Source organism: Chiloscyllium plagiosum, unplaced genomic scaffold (genome assembly GCF_037043375.1).
Source record: "Chiloscyllium plagiosum isolate Xiang-an unplaced genomic scaffold, Cpla_swu_hap1 HiC_scaffold_18, whole genome shotgun sequence".
NCBI lineage: Eukaryota > Metazoa > Chordata > Chondrichthyes > Orectolobiformes > Hemiscylliidae > Chiloscyllium > Chiloscyllium plagiosum.
The window spans coordinates 88921369-88947028 of NW_028270156.1; the positions used below are offsets into that span (position 1 = coordinate 88921369).

General features: G+C 41.6%; 1 pseudogene; it reads left to right on the forward strand.

Annotated features, from left to right (window-relative positions):
• The first annotated feature begins 415 nt into the window (after nt 1-415).
• LOC148147043 (NACHT, LRR and PYD domains-containing protein 3-like) lies at nt 416-24755 on the forward strand (annotated as a pseudogene).
• Nucleotides 24756-25660: the final 905 nt, after the last annotated feature.

A 25660-nucleotide genomic window follows, 5' to 3' on the forward strand; every position in this document is an offset into this window, starting at 1 on the left:
GAGCACAACTTGCAGATGAATGGTATTTGGTGCTTGGCCACTGGGCAGACCACCTATGAACAAAAACAGTTGTTTTATCCCCTCATACATGATCTGTGGCAGCAGGAGAGATCATCTCGGCTCACGATCCTGCTACATGGAAACACAAAATTCAGTTTACTGAACCAGCTCGTAACATCAATTGGATGGTCACGCTGGTTGTAAACAGGTCCTGGCAGTGTGGCTGTGGAGGGAGGTAACTATCTGTCCTTCTGTGGTTCCATTCAAGCCCAGGTGTCCTTGGGGATGGGGCGCAGAATGTCCATCTCAATGCCTTTAGAGGGATGGAACACCACAGAGGCATACAGTGCTTTATTTCCCGTCCAACTCCATTTCAATTTTATCCCTTCCCTCTCTTCCTACTACGTCCCCTGCCATGTTTATATTTGGTATTGCATTGCCCAAAAAAGGCTGCGCTTGTAAATCATCAATTGGATACACATGAGTTTTTACTGGTGGTGGCTGCTCGTTATACAAAAAAAACAACAAAAGAAGTTGCAGTGGGAAAGAACTCATTTTTATGTGATAACACTTTTGGGTAGAAACATATACTAATAAAACACAGCAATGAAGGGCTCCTATGGTGCAGGGTTAGAATTCTTAAGTGTGTTCAAGTTCAGCCTGCTACCCTAAATGTGTAATATCTATGGGCAGAGTGATTAGAAATAACTAATGAGAACTGAAACAATTTAGGTTTATGACTCTGTCATGTAGGAGGAGAAAGAGACCATTAATCCTTGTGAAATTGCTACACAGAGACAGGAAGAGTCTGCGAGTAAAATCGCACAATTATTTATTGCAAATTAATATTTTGTATCAATGGTTGAAAATAGAAGGTTTTTGGTGTGATATTTCTTTAACTTTTTACATTAGATTTTTTAATTGCATGTTTTGTTCACTTTCTTCGGACAGACGATGATGGAAAAGGAATTAGTCAATTGCTGAATAGTGACAGCGACAGGGAGTTAAACCTGATTACCCGATTCTACTGTGAGAGATTGGAGGATGCAATATAGACTTGGTGGAGAGCATTGCCCTGACATTAACAGCAACTGATTCATTGAGCAATGGAAATTACGCTGTAAGTTATATGATAGAATTTTTCCATTATTCTATTATTAATCAGTAAAATGATTGAAGTGGGCATGTAATTGAAGGAACCTTTGGAAATTTAAGAAAAAGTAACAAGGTTGTGCATCTCATTAATGATATGAAAAACAATAAAAGTAAGGGTCAGGGGTACGAAAATAAAAATGCACCAGAAAATAGAAAATACTGAAACAATATTTTTTTCAAAGAAAAAACAATAATGAAAAGTTGTTTACTTGAAGGACCGATAACGAACTGAGAGCAAAATAGAAATTAGTGAGGTGGGACCCCATGGCTTAGTGGTTAGTGGATGAACTCATGTGATGATGAAAACCACATATCAGAGAATGTCAGGATACCCCAGATCAGTTTTAGCGAGATGGAAGAAATGCCATGATGAATATTTCACTGGGAAAAATAGCTTGTGTGTGCTCTGCAAGCAACAAGATCCTAGCAGAGAGCACAAATAAAAATACCATGGTGGGGAGGGATTGGTGTCAGCAGTTTTAAGGGAGACGCTGGAATACCCAGTGAGTTCCAAATCAATTATGATGGAATTCTTCAGTTTATGTTGTATGCAGCTTTTGGTTTAAGCCCTAACACTATGGTCATTGTGTAATTCAGAACTGAAAGAGCTAAGTTTGGCTCGACCTAGAAATAAGTGAAACATTGTCACGGGGTGGCACGATGGTTCAGTGGTTAGCATTGCTGCCTCACAGCACCAAGATCCCAGGTTCGATTCCAGCCTCCGGCAACTGTCTGTGTGGAGTTTGCACATTTCTCCCCGTGTCTGCGTTGGTTTCCTCCGGGTGCTCCGGATTCCTCCCACAGTCCAAAGATGTGCAGGTCAGGTGAGTTGGCCATGTTAAATTGCCCATAGGTTAGGTGCGTTAGTCAGAGGGACATGGGTCAGGGTAGGTTACTCTTCGAAGGGCCTGTTTCCACACTGTGGGGAATCTAAAAAAAATAAGAAATATGTTGTCAAGTTTTAAACAGGTCACCTTATGAAGTTCAAGTTCAAGTACCAGGAAGGTGCCACTCATGTCACTGAGGCAGGTAATGTTGAGGGACTCTTGAAGAAGTGTCCTGTCCAGATCATTGAAAGTGAGGAATTACAACCCCTTGTGAAGTTTTCTTGACTTGGTAGTGTTCCATGTTATTCATGTTCGGTGAGTTTAGCTGAGAAATCTCTGGACACTGTTCTAATTACTTTTGCTAATCAATATGCTCCGTAGTGTGCTCTATCAAAGTCTGTTCCCATATTTGCCTCTTGTTAATTCTGGATGTTGAATATAAACGGTGCATACATTTTGGCCCACTGTCATAAATATAATTAAGTAAAATCTGTTGCTGTTTGTTGCTGGAGAATTATTCAGCTTTTTTCACTGACTAAGTTCCTTGAACTCACTGTGTCTACTTTTTAGGTGAAGTAATTGGTCTCTAGTCAAATCATAATATAGATTTTCCACGTGCTCATGTGTCACATTGTAAAAAATACAAAACAAACTGGTAAATGTGACTTGAAATTAACACGCAGAGTTCATTCAAAATGATTTCTTACAACTACAAAATATTTTTAAACAAAACAAAAACAAGTTACATGTAATGAATACAGTTTTGCCATAGTGAATATGCCTGTCACCAAGAATTGAAAATTTATCAATTCATATTAAAGGGAAGAGCCTTTCATGCTTGGGCAGATGACATACATTTATAAAAGTATATCATGCCAGCTATTCCACAGTAAAAAAAAAACCTTCGGGAAAATGTTTACAAATTAAGACCAGAGCTGTGAAGGAAACATTTCATGATTCCAAAAACAAATTATTCCTTGGTGGAAGAAACATGAACCATCAAGCTAAGTCAGATAATGATTATGACATCAAAGTGAAATATAATAACATGCAAATTTATCATTTCATTAAGTTTCCTCCCCAGTGGCTCGGTCATTAATTGTTCTTGCCAAGTTGGGAATGACATGCTTTCATGAAGCATTGCACTCGATTTGATGTAATCTAGCTGAATTCTCGATAGGATTGGGATCCAGGATTATTAAACAGCTGCAGTGAATGAAAGGTAGAATATTTCCAAGTCCAGATTGTTTGTAGATTGAATATCAGGGTTGTGGGTTTGGTACGATAGGAATATAAAGATACAGAATAAAGCAATTCAGTGCAGCATGTCTGCACTAACCAGAAAGAAATTGAAAAAGAAAAATCGCCCAATTTAATTTTAAGGATGAGAAAGTGAGACTGCAGATGCTGGAGATCAGAATCTCTGGTGCTGGAAAAGCACAGCAGGTCAGGTAGCATCCGAGGAGCAGGAGAGTCGACGTTTTGGGCACAAGCTCTCCATCAGGAATGGGGGGTGGTGGACCAAGGGGACTGAGAGATAGGGTTGGGCTGGCGGGGGGGGGGGGGGGGGGGGGGGGGGGGGGGGCGGGTGGGTGAAAGTAGCTGGCAATGCAATAGGTAGATAAAGGTGAAGGTGATAGGTTGGAGAGGAGGGTGGAGCAGATTGGTAGGAGGTAAATGGACAGGTAGGACAGTTCAAGAGGGCAGTGCTGAGTTGGAAGGTTGGATCTAGGAGAAGGTGGGGGAAGGGGAAATGAGGAAAATGGTGAAACCCATATTGATTCTGGGTGGTTGGGGGGTCCCAAGGCAGAAGATGAGACATTCTTCCTCCAGATATCAGGTGGTTAGGATTTAGTGGTGGAGGAGGCCCAGGACTTGCATATCCTTGGTGGAGTGGATCACTCTGACACAAATAGGGAGGACGTGTTGGGTAGGCTAGAGGTTATTAAGGTGGACAAATCCCCAGGACCAGATGGGATCTATCCCAGGTTGCTGAGGGAGGCGAGAGAGGAAATAGCTGGGGCCTGACAGATATCTTTGTAGCATCCTTAAATACAGGTGAGGTGCCGGAGGACTGGAAGGTTGCTCATGTTGTCCCCCTTTACAAGAAGGGTAGTAGGAATATTGTGGGTAACTACAGACCAGTGAGCCTGGCGTCGGTGGTGGGAAAGTTGCTGGAGAAGGTACTGAGGGATAGGATCTATTTATATTTGGAAAATAATGGGCTTATCAGTGTTAGACAACATGGTTTTGTTCGGGGGAGATCGTGCCTTACCAACTTATTAGAGTTCTTCGACGAAGTGACCAAGTTGATAGATGAAGGAAGGGCTGTTGATGTCGTATGCATGGACTTTAGTAAGGCAGTTGATAAGGTTCCCCATTGTAGACTTATGGAGAAAGTGAAGTCACATGGTGTGCAGGGTGTTCTAGCTAGGTGGCTAAAGAACTAGTTGAGCAACAGGAGACAGACAGTAGTAGTTGAAGGGAGTTTCTCGAAATGGAGAAAGGTGACAGTGGTGGTCCACAGGGGTCAGTGTTGGGGCCACTGTTGTTTGAGATATACATAAATGATCTGGAAGAGGGCACTGTTGGTATGATCAGTAAGTTTGCAGATGACATGAAGATTGGTGGAGTAGCAGAAAGCATAAGGGACTGTCAGAGAATACAGGAGGGTATAGATAGACTGGAGAGTTGGGCGGAAAAGTGGCAGATGGTTTTCAATCCAGTCAAATGTGAGATGATGCATTTAGGCGAGACTAATTCAAGAGTGAATTATACGATGAATGGAAGAGCCTTGGGAAAAGTTGATGAGCAGAGAGATCTGGGAGTGCAGGTCCTTTGTATCCTGAAGGTTTCTGCACAGGTGGATAGACTGGTCAAGAAGACATACAGTATGCTTGCCTTCATTGGACGGGGTATTGAATATAAGAGCTGGCAAGTCACGTTCAAATTGTACAAGACATTGGTTCGGCCACATTTAGAATACTGTGTACAGTTCTGGGCGCCACATTACCAAAAGGATGTGAACACTTTGGAGAGGTTGCAGAGAAGGTTTACGAGGGTGTTGTCTGGTCTGAAAGGTGCTAGCTATGAAGGGAGGTTGAGTAGGTTAGGTTTATTTTCATTAGAAAAAAGGAGATTGAGGGGGGGGCCTGATTGAGGTTTACAAAATCATAAAGGATATAGACAGGGTGGATAGAGATAAGCTTTTACCCAGGGTGAAGTATTCAATAACAAGAGGTCACGCTTTCAAGGTGAGAGATGGAAGGTTTAAGGGGGATTCACGCGGCCAGTACTTCACACAGAGGGTGGTGGGTGTCTGGAGCGCGTTGCCAGCAGAGGTGGTAGAGGCAGGCACAGTAGATTTATTTAAGATGCATCTGGACAGATGCATGGGTAGGTGGGGAGCAGAGGGATACAGGTGCTTAGGAATTGGGCGACAGGTTTAGACAGTACATTTGGATCGGCTTAGGTTTGGAGGGCCAAAGGGCCTATTCCTGGACTGTAAATTCTCTTTGTTCTTTGTAAGCACACATGTTGAAAAGGCAACACTTCATGCAGTTGCAGTGATGTTAATATTGTGTCTGTTGGTGAGCTGAAGGATATTTATGACTTCAATTATTGGAGTTTCATGATGTTATCAGAACTAGTTACCCAAATTGCCCCAAATACCATAATGACCGTTGATATCCTTTCAATTCTTACTGTAATAAAATCCTGGCAATTACAAACTTTTCAATGTTTCCTACAAAATTTCTAATCTATTGAATTGGATTTCCTTTTTGTTTCTTTGGATATAGCAGTGAAACTAGTCCACTTTTAATGTAGGAATTCATTGAAGGTGTTGTGGTTCTAGCATCAAAGGCAATGCACAACAAGCTATTAAAGTGACAACATTGATCTCATGTTTGCATCATAGTTCAAGTGTTATGGATTCAAACCCAAACCCCAAAACTTCCACTTCCAATATTGTAGAGTCCAGTTTTGTTTATCACATGACTTGTTAACTGCAAGTTTCATGTCATATCCAATAGATTCCTCTATTCCTGATGAAGGGCTTTTGCCCAAAACATCGATTATCCTGCTTCTCGGATGCTGCCTGAACTGCTGTGCTTTTCCAGCACCACTGTAATCTACAATCTGGTTTCCAGCATCTGCAGCCCTTGTTTTTTCCTACAACTATTGTCTCCCTCATAGTTCTTCTTCACAAGTGGAGGCAAGGTCTCATCAGTGTGCTGAGATGAATATTCTTCACCAATCGAATATCATTAATGTAACAGCTTTTCACAGTTACGACACTGCTGTTTATCATTTTCTCTCTTTCATTGTTTTCCTTTCTATTTCTTCTTTTTCTTGTTTCTTTCTGGTTTATTTCATTGTTCTTCCTTTGTTTCTTTCTTTCCCATCTTTCTTCTTCCCTCATTTCCTTCTTCAATTCATTCTTCCATTCCGTTCCTTCATCTATTGTTTCCCTTTTCCTGTTTCCCTTTCTATTTTACCTGTTCTTCTCTTTTATTCCAGTATATCTGTAATCTGTCAGAGCATCAACAGAGAAAGGAAGCAACAAAACATCTTCTGAACAAAGTGACCAAAACCAATGGCTGCAGAGAACGAATATTTTGGGAAACATTGGTGAAAATGCAAGAATCAAAGCCAAAACTGAAACTCATTCTGAAAGAAATTCAGAGCAGAGGTATTGTACAGTCCAAGTATTTCTAGCAATCAAACATGGTTGCCTCTTTAATGGGTGAGGCTGCCACACACTACTAATGAAATGAAACATCTTTCCCAGGTTTTGACTTGCTTTATAATGCACGCATCGGAGAGATGGAAGGAGAGCTATCAGATCACCTCAAAGGTAAGTCAAAATAAAAGTAATCGTTAATCATAAAAACGTACCGCATTAATTAAGTTCTAACATTTTATTTGTGTCTCACATTTCATCACTGAAAGGAAACAAACCCTCCAAATTATTACCATGAACTGTTTCTATAAAATGCAATCCAAGTTACAACACGAAGCAAATGAACTGGAACTTGGGCATGGACAGTGTTCCATCTGCCACAGATTATATGCCACATATGTGATATTGAGCTTTGTTGGAAATTGCTGAATGCTCATTTTGATTTTCCCAGCTGCTCTGGAGCAGACTGAGCCCAACCTTCCAGTTTTAGATGCTGAACCACAAAGTCACATTCAGTTTTGCAAGTCAGTTGGTTTCAAGATCTTCCCTGGTACTTTGTCAGGCCATTATTTCTTTTCCCTTCAGTCACATCAGGGTCTGAAAAGAAGTCTTGCTTTTACTGTCAATACAAGGCCGTCGGGTGCCTTTATGCAAATGTAAACCTCAATATCGCCAGAGTCTCGGAGTCTACAAAGTCTGTATTGGGCTGGAGTCACATAAAGCTCCAGACCCAGTTAAAGCTTAAATCATATACATGACAGACTGAGTAAAGATGATGTCATTTATAGGATCACAATTGGTTCTAGACTAGTTACTGATGAAGTCAGATCTGATGAATACAGAAGTTAGAGTGTGGTCCCATAGTGAGGACAGACTGAACTGATATGTATGTACTGGTTGAAGAAGGTCTTGATTCATATGTCGGCTCCACCCTGGGCAATGACTTGAAACGCACAGTGACCTAAAGAAAGTGTGGATATGGGTCACGTATAGAAACAGAATCTTTAAACATCCAAGTGTCATATTTCTACCAACTGCATATGTACTAGAGTTCAACATGTATCAGATTGCACACATGTTGTTTGGGCATTGAATGAAGGCACAAATAGGGCTACAATGATATTAGCTTGACCGAATTGATCAACCAGGACTAGATAAGGAATTGTCTTTCAATAACTAACATATCCCAGAAACACATTTCTACACACAGTGCTGAAACATTGGATTTGTGAAGAGCCCATATTTGCTGAAATCTTACTGACATAGAGTAGCTGTGTCAAATACTGTACTCAATTGTCTGGCCAGGCAATTAGTTGACTTGGAAACATATTTAGGCTCATATCGAGGTAAGATTTGCTTCGTCTATGTCGCGGACTTGTTAAAACATGAAATCAAATATGGGGTCAAGCTGGGTATAGGTAGATTAACATGAAGATTCAGAATAGATAGGGAGTCCATTCACATACAATCTTAGACTGTACAATGAGAGGCTTCAGCTTTCGCACTGAAATGGACAATGAGTTGATAAAATTGGTGGAAGATCCCAATGTTATCCTTATACATCGACAGTGTTATTTTATAATTATGGTTCACATAGCACATTTAATTGTATCACTGGTTTGTCATCCTGTTCCCAACATTAAGCATTGAAAAAGTGAGTATTATGCACAGTCCCTATTCAGCCAGTGGGCCATATGTTTACATTAGGGATAAATTGTCTGAGATTGAAGCAGACATCAATCTTATAAACACTCTGATACTATCTCCACTGGGGACAACAGACAAAACAAAAATGAATACAGGAAATAATAATAAGTGAACAATGTGATAATATTTGGCTTCTCACATGTTCCAATGGTAAATTCTCCTCAAATGGAGATGACGATAGAGTGGAGGGGCTTGTCTGTTATAATGTAAAATCTACTATAATCCATCTGATTCTCCCTGATTTATATTTAATTTAATTCAATATTTATTCGATAAGATTAATTTCTAGCACAGCGTAGTAAAATTTGGATTCGACTCACATATTTTGTATTGCTACCCAACTCAAACTCCTCCTTGCTTCTCGTTAATTGTTTTAATGTAGTTAATTAACAAATAAGAACAATGCCAACATAATTTTGATCATTGTCATGAAAGGTATACAAGATCAACACAAGCAACACCTCCTCCACCAAACCGAGCATGTGGTCAAACACACCATCAAAGGAGACAGCAAAATAACGACCATTTCCCTCACTGATCGATATACAGAGCTTATCATTATTTCCACTCTGCGTGAACGGAGACGAGTGGAACACGAGCTCCTTTCCAGAGGCAGGGAACATGAAGAATGGCAGCGGAAGTACCTCACCCGCGAACTTGAAAAAATCCGGATTGATCAATTATTCAGGAGCAGTCTTGGCCACTCCAGCCTGTCTGGCACCACGGTGGTTAGCGGAGTGGCTGGCATTGGTAAGACAACAATGGTGCAGAGGATGGTCCATGCATGGGCAGCAGGAAACATCTATCCTCAGTTCCAATTTGTTCTACATTTCACATTTTGAAATCTTAATGCCATCAACAGAGCCGTTTCTCTGACTGAAATCGTATTGGATCAGTACCCTTATTTAGAAAAGATAATTGAAGATATCTGGATGAAACCTGAATATCTTCTCTTTATTTTGATGGATTAGATGAGTACAAACACTAGATTGATTTCACTGGCCGCGTGGCTGGTGATGTCTCTGCGAATCACTGTGTTGCGCCTGACTGCAGATGTGAAGTTTTTGAAATGGTGCACTCCCTGGTACAGCAACAGCTGCTCAGAGGTTGTTCTGTGCTGGTTACCAGCCGGCCGACTGCCCTTGACTCATTGGAAAAGGCCAATGTCAACCTTTGGGCTGAGATCCTGGGCTTTCTTGCTGATGAAAGAAAAGAATTTTTCAGAAAGTTTTTTTGGCAGTGAGCAACTCGCTACCAATGTCTGCAAACACATCGAGGAGAATGAGATCCTGTACACCATGTGCTACAACCCTTCATATTGCTGGATCATTTGCTCAACCTTAGGCCCACTCTTTACACAGATGAAGTGCAAGCAACCTCTTCCCAAAACTATCACTCAACGTTTCTCCATCTACCTTTCCAATCTCTTGGACAACCACAAGCGAGATGTTGAGGACCAGCGGATGGTTTTACAGCAACTCGGGGAGTTGGCTTACCAGGGAGTTTCGAAAAGGAGAATTGTTTTTAATGAGAATCACTTCATTCAGCATCAGCTGGAGTCCAGCAAATTCATTTCAGGATTCATGATGGAGATCTTGGAAAGGGATGACACAGCTAAAAACATTGTGTACACATTTCTCCACCTTACCATCCAGGAATTCTTGGCCGCCCTGGCTCAGTATTTGAGTCCAAAGCATCAGAACGTGGTGGAAATGCTTCACTGTGCTTTTTCGAAGGATGATGGTCGGTTTGAGATTTTTATTCGATTTTTAGTTGGTCTTTCAACACCCACTTCATCCCGAAATCTGGAACCATTCCTGGGTCCGCTGTCTCATCACACGACCTGTCAGGTGATAGACTGGCTGCAGGCCAATGTTCAGGCAGAAATCAAAAACATGGACAGAGCCACTGGAAAGAGGAAACTGCTGAACATATTCCATTATTTGTCGGAGTCTCAGAATAGAGCTTTAGTTCAGAAGACCATTGGATCTGTGGAGCGTTTGAACTTTGGGGACTCCAATCCAAAGAATGCACTGAGATTAAACCCAATGGACTGTTTTGTAATGTCTCATGTTGTACAACTTTGTGAATCAGTGATGGAGTTGAATTTGGAGAAATGTTGTATTCAGGAGGAGGGGATCAAACGATTGGCCCCTGCAATCCACAAGTGCAAAGTTCTAAGGTATGTATTGATCCGGGTGAAATTAGATAACATGTCAGCAATGACCCATTGATTTTCTCTTATAAATTCCACCTGATATGAATTTCATAGGAACTTAGAATCTCTACAGAGCATAAAACGGTCATTTGGACCATCTAGTCTGCAACAACCCTCTGAAGTGCATCCCATCCAGACCCCTCCCCTATCCCTGCATTTCCTAAGGGACATGAAAGGCTACAGAAAAGATTTAGAAGGATGTTGCCAGGATTGGAGCGTTTGACCTATAGGGAGAGGCTGAATGGACTGGGACTGTTTTCCCTGGAGCATTGAAGGCTGAGGATGACCTTATATATCGAGTTTATAAAGTCATGAGGAACATGTTTAGGGTAAATAGGCAAGGTCTTTTCCTTGGGATCTGGGAGTGAGAGGGGAAAGATTTAAAAGGTACTTAAGGGGCAACTTCTTCACACAAAGGATGGTATGGGTATGGAATGAGCTGCCAGAGGAAGTGGTGGAGGCTGGTGCAATTACAACATTTAAAAGGCATCTGGAGGGTTTATGAATAGGAATCATTTAGATGGATATGGGCCAAATGCTGGCAAATGTGATTAGATTAATTAAGGATATCTGGTCGACATGGACGAGTTGGACCAAAGGGTCTGTTTCCTTGTTGTACATCTCTATGACTCTATAACCCATCTAGTCTGCACATCCCTGGAAACTATGGGCAATTTAGCATGATCAGTCCATCTAACCTGCACATAGTTGACTATGGGAGGAAATCGGAGTACCCAGAGGCAACCCCCGCAGACACTGGGCAAATGTGCAAACTCCACACAGTCACCCAGGGGTGGAATCAAACCCAGATCCCTGGTGCTGTGAGGAAACAATGCTAACTGTTGAGCCACTTGTCACTATAGTAGCTGAATCACAATTACTATTCGTTTTTTTTCTGAGAGTCAAGGAGTTTTCCATGTTTTTTATTTATTTTTAACGCTACTACCGCATTGACCTTGATACTGAGTGCTCTAACTATAACAAAAAAAAAGCACCAGGCGAACTTGGTTGGTCTTACACTGTGAGACATTCAAAGCCATAAGGAGTCTGGCAGAGTCTTTAACTAGTGCTATGACAAGGAAATAAAGAACTGAGCCAAATCATCGTACCTCTGTGTTCACAACAGAGTAAAATTAAAACCTTCAAATATTTTAACCTCAGCAATTCCTAACCAGACTTTATAACCAATCGCAGACTCTGTTGATAATGAAACCTAGACGGTAGGTTAATAACTGAAACAACAAAAAAAAAGCAATTTATTATCAAAAGAGGAACTTTAGCATAGCAAACTTAAACAACAAAGTTTGAAACCAATAACCTTGTTTTCAGGGCAATTCACACAAAAGACAGACAGACAGACAAGTAAACACAGTGAAGGGATAATTAAAATAAAGTAACAAAACTGGCCAGATTAAGTGGTTTTCATATCTTACTCTCAATGTATATTTAATGGTTTCTTTGTTAATTTTCTGAAGATATCGATCTGTGCCACCTTTGAATTCACTCTGAGAACTGAAATTCTGAAATAAAGTGGAAGGTTAGGCAGGGAGCATTTAAATCTTCATGCTGTAGCGTCAATAGCTAAGTTCATTCTCTCAAAAGCACAGTCCCAAAAACCAACTTAAACTGTGATCTATGCCTATGTTTGACCATCTCGTTCTCTCCCAAAAACAAATGGAAATTGCTGTTCTGAGGAAAGCTCATTGGACCGAAATATATCTATCCACAGATGCTGCCAGACCTGCTGTGCTTTTCCTTCAATTTTTGTTTTTGTTTCTTATGTCCAGTATCCACAGTTCTTTTGATTTTATGTTGTATCCCAGGCTTGTTCACAACAATTCCCAGGTACTGGCCTGATCAATTCCCAAACATTTCTTATCTGGTTCAATGTGTTGCTCTCCCACTGTGCTGAATCATCTACAGGATCTTATTGATCAAGAGCTAACCTGCCATTACCTGTGAGGCCCCACCTCACGAACAAACAGCAGCTTGTTTGTTTGTTTTGTTGAAACACAAGTTGCTGTTCACAATCCAAAGATCATCTCCAGCTCATTGCAGTTCACAGCTACAAATCAAAATTGATAAAATAATAAATTCAACGAAAAGTTGGCGAAGGTTTGAACACTAATCCTAAGAGGCCCTCAATTAAATGAACAGACCTGGTGTGTGACTGAACACAGTTCACTGACAGAGAATAGCAATGGAGATCAGGTGGCAAATCAAACTGTTGAACCCAACCTCTGTCACCAATTGTGTGCCATTGCAGAGATGAATATCATCCTTTGTAGTTTACTTTTACAAACCAAAGCTAATCTGATATTGTATTTGACCCAACCATTCACTAGATAAATAGTAAGTGAATGCTGTACCTAGTTCAATGCAGAATACGTTGCTAACACAGCAAGGCTGCCATTCATGTATCTGAAACTGTTACGGGTGAGGGTCAGGGTGGGTTTGAAATAGAGGTTCAACAGTCTGTGATTTACAGGAGGCATGATCTGCCCTTTGTGGTAGTACAAAATTCACCATTCACCTCAGCAGCAGGGAGATTGGGCAGCTCATCACCACATATTTTACATGAATGTTGGGATGAACAATTATCCATTCTGCTTGGAACTGAAAACATAGCTTGTGTATTGTTAAATGCATCAGAGAAGCAGGAATTTATTGATTGATTGATGTCTATAAGTCTTTTTCTTTGTTGTGTTATCCAGGCAGGGCAATAATGCCTCACAATTAACCACTGCTTTTACTCTTTGCTGGATTACATATGGATGAGTTCAATGCAATATAATTGCACAAATGTTTTAAAAAATTGGATATAAGACAATCAATTTTTTGTCTTGCGTTCAACTTGTCATAGAGTCAAATAACATGGAAACAGATCCTTTGGTCCAACCAGTCCATGCTGAACGTAATCCCAACTAAACTAGTCCCACCTGCCTGCTCCAGGCCCATATCCCTCCGAACCTTTCCTTCTCATCTATTTATCGAAATATCTTTTAGAGTCATAGAGATGTACAGCATGGAAACAGACCCTTCGGTCCAACCTGTCCACGCCGACCAGATATCCCAACCCAACCTAGTCCCACCTGACAGCACCCAGCCCATATCCCTCCAAACCCTTCCTATTGATATACCCATCAAAATGCCTCTTAAATGTTGCAATTGTACCAGCCTCCACCACATCCTCTGGCAGCTCATTCCATACACGTACCACTCTCTGTGTGAAAAAGTTGCCCCTTAGGTCTCTTTTATATCTTTTCCTTCTCACCCTAAACCTATGCCCTCTAGTTCTGGACTACTCAACCCCAGGGAAAAGACTTTGTCTATTTAGCCTATCCATGCCCCTCATAATTTTGTAAACCTCTATATGGTCACCCCACAGCCTCCGATGCTCCAGGGAAAACAGCCCTAGCCTGTTCAGCTTCTCCATATAGCTCAAATCCTCCAGCCCTGGCAACATCTTTGTAAATCTTTTCTGAACCCTTTCAAGTTTCACAACATCTTTCCAATAGAAAGGAGACCAGAATTGCACACAATATTCCAACAGTGGCCTAACCAATGTCTGGTACAGCCGCAACATGACCTCCCAACTCCTGTACTCAATACTCTGACCAATAAAGGAAAGCATACCAAACACCTTCTTTACTATCCTATCTACCTGCGACTCCATTTTCAAGGAGCTATGAGCCTGCACTCCAAGGTCTCTTTGTTCAGCAACACTCCCTAGGACCTTACCATTAAGTGTATAAGTCCTGCTAAGATTTGCTTTCCCAAAATGCAGCAACTTGCATTTATCTGAATTAAACTCCATCTGCCACTAATTGCACCCATATCCACCACTTCCTCAGGAACTACCCTCCGAGTTTAAAAAAATTTCTTCTTGTGACTTTTTTAACTCTGTGTCCTCTCACCTTAAAAATGTGCCCCTAGTCTTGAAATCCCCCATCCTCGGGAAAAGACACCTACCATTAAGCCTTTTTATACCGCTGATGATTTTATAACCCTCTGAGGTCACCTCTCAACCTCTTATGCTCCAGTGGGAAAAAAATCCCAGTCTATCCAGCCTCTTCTTCTAACTCAAACCTTCCATATCAAAGCTTCCTGGTAAACCTTTTCTGAACCTCCTCCACCTTAACAATATTCTTCTTTTACCTAAGTGATTATAACTGGACACAGTATTCCAGAAGAGGCCTCATCAATACAAACTTCAAAGAATTATGTACCTGAATCCTTAGCTCCCTCTGTTGTACAACACTGTCCAAAGCCCTCCCATTAACTGATTAACCTCTCCCCAAGTTTGTTGTATCAAAATGCATTTATCTAGATTGAACTCCATCTGCCATTTCTCAACCCATTGACCCATTTTGTCAAAATCCCTTAGAAAATCATCTTCTTTACTATGCCACCAATTTTGATATCATTTGCAAACTTACTAACCATGCCTCCTGTATTTTCATCCAAATCGTTTCTATAAGTGACAAACAAAACACAAGCCAGAACCGATCCCCGTGGAACATCGGTGGTGACAGGCCTCCAAGTCTGAAAAACAACCCTCCACATTGTCTCCTGATAAGCCAATTTTGTATCCAATTGGCAAGCTCTCCCTGAATCCTATGTGTCCAGTTTTGGGTTAAAATATATATTCTATTTCCAGGTCATAAAATGGGTAGTACATAATAAGGCCATCTGGCCAATTATGTCTGCACTGGCTCCTTAAATGGCCTACACACTTCATCCTATTCCCCTCCTCTTCCCTCAAAGCTATCACATGTTTTCTCCTTCAGGTATATATCAAATTCCTCTTTTCAGAGTTGTGCTGGGTTGTACTGTCAATAGCCTTTCAGTCAGTGAACGAGTAACAGCAATTTACTGAGTAAAATATATGATAAGAACTGTACACCTCTCATTTTTCACCAAACAATTAATCTATTGTTTGAAATATGTGTTCACTGGTCACCAACTAATTCAGTGAGAATAGTTATGCAAGATTTCAATCTGTTTTCTAATACTGCACAACACTGTTCGATCTGCCCATGCCTCAGTGTGTCAATGAGAAACAATTGGATGGAGTTTCTGTAAGGTGAATTTTATGTTATGTTAATCGGAGAGATTTCCCACTCCTTGATTGTTTTTTTTTTTCCTTGGCTGTTAGGCTGAATGACAATAACATTGGAGATACAGGAGTCAACATTTTGTCTGCATCATTGGCGCATTCGGAATGCAAAACAAAGCGATTGGAGTAGGTAATCTTCCCAACATTAACCCCAAATTTTATGTGCAATGATTTGCGGCAAGTCGGGAATTTGCTGTATCTTTGGCATGACCACTGTTGAAAATATAGGGGAAGGTGAGGACTGCAGATGCTGGAGATCAGAGTCAAGAGTGTGGTGCTGGAAAAGCACAGCCAGTCAGGCAGCATCCGAAGAGCAGGAGAATCGATGCTTTGAACATAAACCCTTCATTAGGATTCCTGATGAAGGGTTTATGTTCGAAATGTCGATTTTCCTGCTCCTCGGATGCTGCCTGACCGGCTATGCTTTTCCAGCACCACATTCTTCGATCTTGCTAGACTGCATCTGGAGTATTCTGTTCTGTTCTGCACAACAAGTATATATTAGACTGCAATCAAATTTCAACAGGAAGATATGAGGGAGAAATTGAATCAGAATCTTTTTGTGGAAATTATGGTCACATGGTAACCAATGGAGATGTTTAAAATGCTGAATGATGGGACAGGGTCGTTAGCTAAAAGATCAAGGAAAGAGCATTATTTTAAAGTTACAGTTAAGCCATTCATTCAGGAGCCTGTTCAAACCACACTTCTTCCAACTAGAGAAGGACAATTTTCAGATTCTCAACAAAAAGAGTTGTTAAGATTCAGAGACGAAAGTAAAAAAGTTAATTTTTTTGTTCAATTAATAAAATTTGGCCTAAGCTGATGTGTTTACATCCCACGTTGTTACAATGCTTGAGGAGAGATGCAGGGCATCGGAGAAAGGAAGAAATGTCTCATGAAAAGGATTTCATGGATCCTGAACATAAGGTCTGAAGATAGATTGCAAACATTGGATCTGTCTCCATTAAGGAAAGGAAGCTGTGATGTAATTTGAATGAAGTATTAAAAATGATAATGACAGTGGAAAGAGTCGGTAGCAATAAACTGTTCACTGCCATGAAATGATCAAGTATATCAGCACAAAAATTCAAGAAATTGCCAAAAGAAGCAAGAACAATGTGAGATAATCTTTTCTGCACAGTGACTGGTTAAGGTTGGAATGTTGTGCCTGACTGACATCATGGCAGAGGCCGGTTCAACTGAAGTGTTCAAAAAGGAATTAAACTTTGGTCTGGAAAGGCCCAGTGCACAGGGATACGGGATACAGAGTGGCAGGAAGTGAATTGCTCATTCGGAGCCTCGAATCACCTCCTCCTGCACTGTACCCTGTTTGATTCTGTGAGGCTGTAGGTACACATATTCTTTTCAAAATTAAGAGTAATGTCTTTCAATTAAGGAATAATAGTGTTAAAGACTAAAAGCATTAAAGTTAATTGATTATTAGTTCGTCATTACTGAGTCAAATAAAATGAAAAGGAGGCTGATGGTTCAAAAGCTTTCTCACTTTGTTATGCTGATCCAATTATTGCTTTTCCTTCTCAGTGGAATTTCTTTTATCTTTTCGAGCTGTATTGAAAACTGATTTGTAATTCTCAATCTTTAGTTTGCAGGATAACAATCTGACATTTGCTTGCATTGAAGACCTGAGGATGGCATTTAGTCAGAGCGAATCATTGTCAATGCTATACCTGGATGGAAATAAATTCACTGATGATTGCATTCCGAAAATGAGAAACTTCATCATCGACTGCAAGAATTTGGAGCTGATTCAGTGAGTGCATATGTTAAAACATTAAACATTTCCATTGTATTGTAAACAATAATTTCCTTAAGTCATGTCCACAGCAAGTTCTTCAGGGGTGCTTAACATATTAATTCACCGGAACATAGAAAATCAGAGCAGCAGCAGGCCATTCAGCCCATAGACCCTGATCTATCATTATATATACCATGGATGATTATCCAACTTTGAACCCTGTTCCTGTTTTCTCCCTGATATCTTTGACCCCTTTAACCCTTAAGAACTTTATCTGCCTGGCGTTATAGAGATGTTTAGCATGGAAACAGGCTCTTTTGTCTAACTGTCCATGTCGAACAGATACCCCAAATTAATCTAGTTCAGATGGAGTTTAATTTAGATAAATGTGAGGTGCTACATTTTGGAAAGGCAAATCAGGGCATGACTTATACACTTAATGGGAAGGTCCTGGGGACTGTGCTGAACAAAGAGACCTTGAAGTGCAGGTTCTTAGTTCCTTGCAAGTGGAGTCACAGATAGGAGAGTGAAGGCGGCATTTGGTATGCTTTCCTTTATTGGTCGGAGGACTGAGTCTAGGAGTTGGGAGGTCATGTTGAAGCTGTACATGACATTGGTTAGGCCACTTTTGTAATATTCTGTGCAATTCTCGTCTCTCTCCGAGAGGAGGGATGTTGTGAAACTTGGAAGGGTTCAGAAAAGATTTACAAAGTTGTTGTCAGTGTTGGAGGCTTTGAGCTGTACGGAGAGGCTGAATAAACTCTGTTTTCTCTGGAGCGTCGGAGGTTGAGGGGTGACCTTATAGAGGTTTATAAAATAATGAGTCCCATGGTTAGGGTAAGTAGACAAGGTCTTTCTCTGGGATGGGGGAGTCCAGAACTAGAGGGCGTAGGTTTAGGGTGAGGGGAAACATCGAAAAGGGACCTAAGGGGCAACCTCTTCATGCAGAGGGTGGTGCGTGTATGGAATGAGCTGCCAGAGAAATAGTGGAGGCTGGTACAATTATGATGTTTAAAAGGCATCTGGGTGGGCACAAGAATAGGAAGGAAATGGGACAAGCGCTGGCAAATGGAACTAGATTAGGTTAGGATGTGGAGCTGCCAGTGTTGGACTGGGGTATACAGAGTTAAAAATCACTCAACGCTACGTTGTAGTCCAACAGGTTTAATTGGAAGCACTAGCTTTCGGAGCACTGTTCCGGACAACCACCTGATGAAGGAGCAGTGCTCCGAAAGCTAGTGCTTACAATTAAACCTGTTGGACTATAACCTGGTGTTGAATGATTTTTGGATTAGGTTCGGATATCTGGTCAGCATGGACGAGTAGGACTGAAGGATCTGTTTCTGTGCTGTACATGTCTCTGACTTGTTATGGACCAGGCCAGACCCCCTCAAAACATTTCAAGAAAGTAGCCCAGACCCTAACATTGCTCGTTGTTTTAAGAAGGTGTAAAGTGGATATTCCAGGAGAGGTGCCATTGGTCAAACCACTTCATTTTAAACAAAACCAAATTTATTTACAAGATTAGTCAATGAAATAGAAGCAAAAGAGAACCGAATGCAGAATTAGATTAGATTACAGATTAGATTACATTACAGTGTGGAAACAGGCCCTTCGGCCCAACAAGTCCACACCGACCCGCCAAAGCGCAACCCACCCATACCCCTACATTTACCCCTTACCTAACACTACGGGCAATTTAGCGTGGCCAATTCACCTGACCCGCACATCTTTTGGATTGTGGGAGGAAACCGGAGCACCCAGAGGAAACCCACGCAGACACGGGGAGAATGTGCAAACTCCACACAGTCAGTCGCCTGAGGCCAGAATTGAACCCGGGTCTCAGGCGCTGTGAGGCAGCAGTGCTAACCACTGTGCCACCGTGCTGCCCACTAAATAACCTCACTTATCCAAAAACCAAACAGACTTTACCTGTTGTTCCCTATACTTGCAACAATCCCCATAAACACCTCGTGGCACAAAAGGTAGCATCAACACAGGGTCTTACAGGAGAGAGATGTCAGACAGAGAGGATCAGCACGAACCTGCTTCTTTCACGTAACTGTTTCTTGGATCAGCAGCCTCAAAACACTACCTGCCTGCTTTCAGTGAATAGCCAGACGTCCAAAAACCAAATCAAACCAGAGAAAAGCTGAGCTGGCGGAAGTGACCATTCACCTTTCATTGCACAAATTCTTTTAAAAATAAAACTTTTTGCTGGAGGCAGTATCTGTAGCTATAATCAAACTGGCCGTAAAACCCTTTGAAACCCAAACCTTTTGGAACCTGTGTCTTTTACGATCTCTCTGGGGGGAAGAAAACCAAGTACAATAGAACCTTGTTAAAGGAGCAGCATCATCACAGACCCTATTTGACAACATTTGGCCCTAATCCCCATCAACCCTTCGTATTCATAAACCCATCCAGATGCCTTTTATATGCTGTAATTGTACCAGCCTCCACCACTTCCTCTGGCAGCTCACTCTAATCTCATACCATCCCTCTGTGTGAAAAAGTTGCCTCTTAGGACCCTTTTAAATCTTGCCCCCTCAACTTAACCCTATGCCCCCTAGTTTTGGTCTCCCCTAACCCTGGGGAAAACATCTTGTCTATTTGCCCTACCCATGCCCCTCATTGTTTTATAAACCTCAATAAGGTCACCCCTCAGCCTCCCACGCTTCAAGGGTAACAGCCCCAGCCTATTCAGCCTCTCCCTCTAGATCAAACCCTCCAACCCCAGCAACATCCTTGTAAATCCTTTCTGAACCATTTCAACTTTCACAACATCCTTCCTATAGCAAGAAGCCCAGAGCTGCATGCAGCATTTCAAAAGTGGCCAAAGCAATGGCCTGCACAGCCACAACATGACATACTAAAGCAAAGAAATACAGATAGTAGAAACCTGAAACAAAAGCCAAAATTGCTGAAGAAACTCAACAAGCCTGACAGCATCTGTGGAGAGAAAATAAAGTTAATGTTTCGAGTCCAGTGATCCTTCTTCACAGCTGACTCTGTTTCTCTCTCTGTAAACCTGCTGAGTTTCACCAGAAATTTCTGTTCTTTTTGAGAACAATATGTAACTTTTTCTTTCCAACCATTCAGTGTTTTAGCCAACAAACACTCTCTCTGACAGGGAATTTCTCAGACTCACTTCAACTTGAGTGAAGAAATTTATCCTCAGCTCAGCTCCAAATAGCCTACCCCAGATCCTTAGACATTGACCCTTTGTTCTGGACCTTGGGAACATCCTTCCTGTGTTTACCCTGACCTTTCCTGTTAGAATTTTGTAGGTTTCTAAAAGGTGCCCCATATTATTCTAACCTACAGTGAAAATAGTCCTAACTGATCCAGTCTCCCTTCATTCATCAGTCCTGCTATCCCACGAGTCAGTCTGGGAAACCTTTGTTGTATTCCTTCTATGCATGAATGTCCTTCCTTAGATAAGGGACAAAAACTATACACATGACTTCAGGTGTGGTCTCACCAAGGCACTGCATGTAGGCAACTAGACAGCCCTGCTCCTGTCGTTGAATCCTCTTCTCTTTTTTTTCTCTCTTTTTCTGTCTCTCTCTCTCTGTCTGTCTGTCTCTCTCTCTCTCTCTGCCTCTCTCGAACCCAGACTCTCTTCGCCTCAGCATGCTACTCTCTAAGGGGTTGTGGGGGTGAGAGAGACTGTCACACATCTTCTTCTGGAATTTGTCTTTGCAAAGGAAGTCTGGAGAAAGATGCAGTGGCCTTTGTCAAGGTTCATCCTGAGCAGTTCCATGACGCACTGTGCTCTACAGTCTGTTCCCCGGGACGCACAACGAGACAAACATCAACTGCTCCTGGAGGACCATCACCTTGCTGAAAGACTCTCTTTGCTCTGCCTTAAAGTTGTTGATGGTTAGCTCCCACCTGAATCACACACACTGCTGTTCACCCTCCCTTTCCAGGAGTTAATCCAGCTGTTCTTTGACACTGAATACTCAGCAATCTCCTTCCCTGTTCTAGTGATTCAACTCCCAGAATTTTCCTCAGTCACTTCTCACTACCACCCTCTGGTGGATGCTCTTTCTCCTGCTGAGTCCCATGGCCTCCGCGATTCCCATCTCATTAAGTTGAAACAAGTTGTTATCTCTTATTGGTTCCCTTTGCGCGAGTTTCAGGTCTAGTCTGGTTGACAATGTCCTCACGAATTTGGTCCCTTGTGTTGCTACTGAGAATCTGATGCTCCCCAGTCGGAATCTATTCTCCGTCCTTGCCATTTGAAGCACTTCTTTGAGATGGTGTTCAAAATGCAATCAACATTTCAGTGTGAAGTGATGTAAAATCAGCAAAATAAAAATCCTTGCCCATATCTGTCTTGATACCAGTCGTTAGGAAGGAGTCATTACCGTGTTAATTACGTGTGTTGTAAGCTTCAGTGCCAAAGTTGAAACCACATATCCATCCCATTTTCATTTCATATTCATATCTGAAACATACATCTTTAAACACATTGTATATCAGTCAGAACTATTTAATGTCTTCTGAAAATACCTCTGGGCCAGACCAGGTAAGATTCCCAGATTCCCTTTGGTGATGGACATGAGTGAAGCAGATGTGTATTTACAGCAATCACTGATTAGGTTCTATGAAAATGGTGACTATGAAACTAACTTTCAATTCCAGATGGTTTAATTATTTGAGATAAAATTCAGCCAGTTGCTGGCATTTGTACTCTAGGTCACTGCATTACAAGTCCAATGCGATTTCCCCCTCCAACTACATCCTCAATTTACATCATTCCCCAAATATCAACACCTTAGTTTCTTACAGCACTGTCTGTGTGTGCAGCAGCTCATTAGATTCTCTTTCCCCCACCACTTACACCCATTTGTTACTGTGTAGCTGCTCACAGTTTGATTTCAAAATGTGTGTTTCAATTGGAAAATTATGAATGATTCTGTCATTTTAACTTTATTAATTGGTTGGTTATTAATCATTAATTTCTTTCTTAGATTATGGAGGAATCAGTTCAGTTCAGATGGAAAGAAGCAGCTCCGATCACTGAGAGAATGCAGGGCTGGTGTCCAAGTATTTGTGTGATCAAAGGATCAAGAAATTGCCAACTATTTGGACTTGATATTACTGAGAGGTGTATTTCTCTCACCTCCATCAAGTGAAACACATGAGATATTACATTGGCTCAAGAAAAGCAATTCCTGGAATTCCGAAATAGAATGGGAACGATGTGGAGTATTCAATAGAAACTTTCAGTAGCAGCTGGTGTGTGTTGGTGTGTGGGTGATATTCACCGTCGAGCACAGGGAGATGGAGCTGTGATTGTGAAGCTTTTATAAAAGAGTCCGAGAGATCGCCGTCATAGAAACAGGCCTTTCGGCCAGCGTGCCTATGCTGTCCAGTTTTCACCGTTAAACTAGTCCCTTTTGCCTGTGTTTGGTCCATGTACCCCCGTATCTAACCCATCCATACACCTGTCTAAATGTTTCTTAAATGATAAAATTGTACTCACTTCCACCACCTCTGGCATCCCATTCCAGACACTCACCATCCTCAGTGTGAAGAAAACTGCCTTTCTATGCCCTTTTGTATCTCTCTCCACTCACCTTAAACATATGCCCCAGAGTTTTAGACTCCCTTGGGGAAAAGCTGCTGGCGACCTACCTTATCTACGCCTCTCATGATTTTATAGTTCTGTATAAGGTCACCCCTGAATCTCCTAAACTCCAGGGAAAAATGTCCCATCCTATCTCATCTCTTGTAGCTCAAACCTTCCAGTCCAGGTAACATCCTAGTAAATTCTTTCTGCCCTCTTTCTAGTTTAATAGTTACTTTCTATAGTAGAGTGACTCGAACTGTGTACAGTATTCCAAATGTGACCTCACTCATGTCATAGAGTCATAGAGATGTACAGCATGGAAACAGACCCTTCAGTCCAACCCGTTCATGCCGAGCAGATATCCCAACCCAATCTAGTCCCACCTGCCAGCACCCGGCCCATATCCCTCCAAACCCTTCCTATTCATATACCTATCCAAATGCCTCTTAAACGTTGCAATTGTACTATCCTCCATCACTTCCTCTGGCAGCTCATTCCATACACGTACCACCCTCTGCGTGAAATAGTTGCCCCTTAGGTCTCTTTTATATCTTTCCCCTCTCATCCTAAATCTATGCCCTCTAGTTCTGGACTCCCCGACCCCAGGGAAAAGACTTTGCCTATTTACCCTATCCATGCCCCTCATAATTTTGTAAACCTCTATAAGGTCACCCCTCAGCCTCCGACGCTCCAAGGAAAACAGCCGGAGCCTGTTCAGTCTCTCCCTATAGCTCAAATCCTCCAACCCAGGCAACATCCTTGTAAATCTTTTCTTTACCCTTTCAAGTTTCACAACATCTTTCCAATAGGAAGGAGACTAGAATTGCATGCAATATTCCAACAGTGGCCTAATCAATGTCCTGCACAGCTGCAACATGACTTCCCAACTCCTATAACTCAATACTCTCACCAATAAAGGAAAGCATACCAAACGCTGCCTTCACTATCCTATCTACCTGCGACTCCACTTTCAAGGAGCTATGAACCTGCACTCCAAGGTCTCCTTGTTCAGCAACACTCCCTGGGACCTTACCATTAAGTAAATAAGTCTTGCTAAGATTTGCTTTCCCAAAATGTAGCACCTCGCATTTGTCTGAATTAAATTCCATCTGCCACTTCTCAGCCCATTAGCCCATCTGGTCCAGATCCTGTTGTAATCTGAGGTAACCCTCTTCGCTGTCCACTGCACCTTCAATTTTGGTGTCATTTGCAAGCTTACTAACTGTACCTCTTATGCTCACATCCAAATCATTTATGTAAATGACAAAAAGTAGAGGATCCTTGTGGCACTCCACTGGTCACAGGCCTCCAGTCTGAAAAACAACCCTCCACCACCACTCTCTGTCTTCTACCTTTGAGCCAGTTCTGTATCCAAATGGCTAGTTCTTCCTGTATTCCATGAGATCTAACCTTGCGAATCAGTCTCCCATGGGGAACCTTGTCAAAGCCTTACTGAAGTCCATATAGATCACATCTACTACTCTGTCCTCATCAATCCTCTTTGTTACTTCTTCAAAGAGCTCTTGTACACCTGCAACAAGGCATTCCAACTCCTGTACTCCATACTCTGCAATTTGTTCAATTTTACAATAAACCTGTTTGTTATTAATTATTTCTTATTACTACCTGTCTTCAGTTGTACATAAAGCTATACTCAATTTGTCATAAACATATGGTTATTTGTGTAATAAACATATGTTCAAGTGTGTAATTATTCCCAGCGTTAGACTTTACTGACAGTCTGTGTTTGATACTGGGTCAGAGATTGGTCAGCGCTGTAGCTGTTCCCCTGTGGGAATGACAGGATCTGCATCAACAGTGTGTGTAAAATCAGTCAGGATCAGGTCGTAGTTTGGAACCAGTTACCATCTGCACAATGTGTGCCTGTCCCACTCTCATCAAATACACTGGAGACCCCGACACTTGCAGAGATCCCGCTAACAAAACTCTGCAAGAAATCACATTTGTAAGGGAAGATTAATTAAGTAATCTCCCTCCCAGTCCCTAAAAGGCCATTTTTTGATGCTCCCACTGCATTCACTGTAATTTCACTTTGACCATCTCTGGTCCCTATCTCATGTCGGGTTGCAGGGTCAGGTCAACTTGTCAGTGTCCAACAGCAATTTTGTCGATTTGTCTGTTAAATATTCGCCTCTAACACAGATCTCCACAAGGCTCCATTCAGTCTTAGAGTTCAACAAATGGTGCATCGTCCAATGGTAAAGACTGGAAAGGACCCAGCACCTCATTGTGCACCCATGTGTTCAATTCAGGCTGCACTCAGCTAAATATTCAAATATCAGTCTCCCACACTGTTGACAATACAAACGTGCACTCTGCTAACTGTCCACATGTCATTGTCACACACTGTAGACAGAAATCACTGTTGAAAGTTCACACTTTGCACACTACAGAGTGTCCGTATATTAGTTATCAAATATTATAGATGTTACTGTAGATATTGTATTACTGTAGATAGTAAATACGTTGCACACTGTGGACTGTCCATACATCAGTTTTCTCATACTGTAGACATTGTATTCCACGCCAGCACTGTAGCTGTACTGGCACACCTTTATTAGGTATTTGACAATTTTTAGAGGCTGA